A 3,294-nucleotide genomic window follows, 5' to 3' on the forward strand; every position below is an offset into this window, starting at 1 on the left:
TACACAGCTCCAAACCTGTAACATAGAGGATGAGAGAGAAAACTCATGGATACTAATGTAAAATTGGGGAGCAGATTGGGAAGGGGTTTTGTGAAGCCGTGATGCAAGCTGCTGACTTGCAGACTGAAGGTAGGAGAGATGTGTTTCAAACAATACCAGACTTTAAAGAAATTAGGTTTTCAAGCTGATGTGGTGCCATTAATGGCTTAAATGTAGCTAGAGTACGTCCCAGGAGGAGCCAGAAATGTGTTACAACAGTCAGTTCCCCTGCTTCAGTGGATTCTGGTACAGCAAAGGGACAGGTTAACAGGAGAAATAAGAGCAAAGTGTGCTCTTACTGTATGTGTTTTCCACACCCCAGACACTTATCAGCTCCTTCACTGACTGCCACAGACCAGAAAGTGCCTCCCAAATGCACCTTGGCCCCAGAGAGAGCAGAACTAGGAGGGATGAGGGACACCATATGCACTCCCATTCATTCAGAGCATGGTGTTTTTCTTGATTACTTGGTTGTTATTGTGCACGCTGCTTGGCGGAGAGTGAAAATCTCCTTCTATGGATTTACAGTGCCTTTTAGAGTAATTTTTTTAAACCTCTGTAATGACACAAGTACTAATCTGCCCAGAGTTATTTTGCACTTGTTCAATATTAAGGCAACTTTGGGTGAGGGCTGATTTAAATGTCAAATTAAATACAAATTTCTGTGGAACTTGGTGCTGGTGGGGAAGGGGTGGTGCCACTCCGCAAATACCTCACACCTCAGAAGAAGCTTTTGGGAAAGCAGCAGTTTCCTCTTTCCTTAAAACTGAGTTTAAACCAAACCAGTTGGCTACTTAGTCACGCACACACATGTCCCAGGGAAATCTTAAACTGGTGGGGCCAGATAGGCTAGACTTGAAAGGAACAAGTGAATAGAGGAGGCAGGAAGGTTGCCTGATCCTTGTGCTGGTTTTTCTTAAAAGCTGCCCACTGGAAGACCAGTAAACCCAGTAAGGCTCATCCCTACCATCTCTCGTGCAGAGCTCCCTTAGTGGTGGGGGCTGCAGGTACACTGCCTTCAGGGCCCTTTGGTTTCTGGTCCCTCCTCTGCCTGTTCAAGGAGACCACAGTGCCAGAAATGTACACACTGGAGAAGGGTTGGCACGGAGCACACCTGGATTACGAAAACAGCCAGTTTTATTAGGAGGCAGGATAAAATCAGCTGAACTTCAGGTCAGGGATGGCATGGCAAAGAAGGGCAGAGGCACCACTTGGACCCAGGACCTTCAGGGTCACCATCCTGTGGGCTTGCCAGGGCTGCAGGGCTCCATGTGGTCAGCCAGGGGTGGGCACAGAGGGTGTGGTAAACCCTTGGGGCAAAGACTCAGGCCAGTGGTGTCAGGGCCTGGGAAGGGGAAGGACCTTGCTGCATTCACATCCCAAATACCCCCAGCTTGCCAAAAAAGCTCCCCTTTTGGAGTCAGTGCCACCCTCCCCAAACAAGGTGTTTCTTTGGAAGGGATTCACCCTCTCCCCACAAGCCCTGTAACCCTTGCTGCGGCACAGGGGTGGTAAATGGGTCCCCCTCACTCAGCTGGCACAAGGGATGCTGAGGACTGGTTGTAGGCAGAGAGAAGCATGCTGCCAGCCAGTGGGGCTGTGGATGGTTGTGTCCTCCTTCCTTCAGGCTCTGGAGGCAGATGTGTTGGGGAGCATGCCCAGCTCCCATGTCTGCCAGGCTGACCATGGATCAAGAAATCAAGTGTTGGTCTCCTGGGGTGGCAGGAGGCAGCTGCATTGGGTGGGGAGCCCACGATGCCTGGTAAGCATGAGGCACCCCTTGCACCCCCCAGCCTTCTCTGAAGCAAATGCTGAAAAGCTGCATCCCCTTTGGCCTGCTCCATATAAGTGATGTAGCCACCCTGCCTTCCTCCCTCCCTCAGATGTTCCCTCTGCTGTCATCTATCTCCTCCCTGTTTCAGTATTCAACACAGAGCAGTGTCAAATGGTGACTCAGGCTGTGTCCAAGTAACTGGGGCTGGTGAGGAGCCTTGTGCACCCACTCTCTGCAGGCTCACGGGGCTAGGTGAATTGCTTTAATCAAATCTGCTCCCTAAGGAACAGAATCACATGGCCACATCTTGGATGTGGCAACTGTTGGCTCAGGTGTGCATGGTGCTCCTTTACCAAAGGTGACCATCCCCGCAATATGGCTGACAGTACAGATGGTGCGTCCAGTCCCCAGTGACAGCAGTGACGATCTCCCATACAAAACCTACACTACAGGTTTCAGTGTATCTTATCACACTGGACCAGAAACAGAGGTAGCTGAAGAGCAGATACCCCTCCTATTTTCCTGGTCCTGAGACAGGCAAGGTGACCAGCTGGGAGCAATCTCCTTCAGCCACCTCAAGTAGCTGCAATACAGCCTGTGAGCAGCACCCAGAGGAGACCAACACCCAGAAGACCAAGTGGCAGCATCAGAGCATCAGCCCGGCCTACATTACTACCCAGCCAGGTGGGTTGCTTAGCTTACACTGTTCTCATCAAACCATAGGGAGGAACTGGCTTTGCAGCGTCTTAAAGACAAGCATGAGATCTAAAAGCTGCCAGTGTGTAGCTCCCTTCAAAGCATAAAATCCCATGTGTGTAGGGAGCTGGTGGTTCTGAGAAGCCACCAGGTTCCTCCTCGTTTCCAGCTCTTTCCTGCATTTTAGTAGGTTTAGTGGAATTACAGAGCCATACAAAGGTTTTGGTCAGATGGGACCTCTGAAGAGGTTTAGTCCAGCTTCTACACTGAACAAAGCTCACCTCAGAGCTAGACCAGGTTGTCAGGACCTTGTCCAGGTAAGCTTTGAATATCTCCAGTATCAGAGATCTGACAGCTTCTTGGGGCCCCTTTACTGGTATCTGATCACTCTAATTGGGATTTTTATTAAACTTTCCTCTGATCAGAATTTCCCTTGTTGTAACTTCTCTGTCACCCCTTGTTCTTTTACTGTGCACTTCTAAGAAAAGTGTGGTTCCATCTTCTTTATAGCACCCATTTACTTAGCAAAGAGCAACTGGATCCCTTAAGCTTTCTTCTCATGGCTGAGCGGGTCCCTCAGTCTCTTTTCCTAGTGATGTGCTCCAAGAAGACCCCAACTGACTGTCTCAGTGGCCCCCTGCTGGACTTGTTCCACTTTATCAAGCCCTGCTGCAGTGGGAGACCCAAACTGGACACAATACCCCAGATACAGCCTTACAAGTGTTAAATAAAAGGAAATAACCACTTCCCTCAACTTGCTGACTTCACCCTTACTCATGCAGCCT

The sequence above is a fragment of the Falco peregrinus genome, chromosome 6 (assembly GCF_023634155.1).
Source record: "Falco peregrinus isolate bFalPer1 chromosome 6, bFalPer1.pri, whole genome shotgun sequence".
Classification (NCBI taxonomy): domain Eukaryota; kingdom Metazoa; phylum Chordata; class Aves; order Falconiformes; family Falconidae; genus Falco; species Falco peregrinus.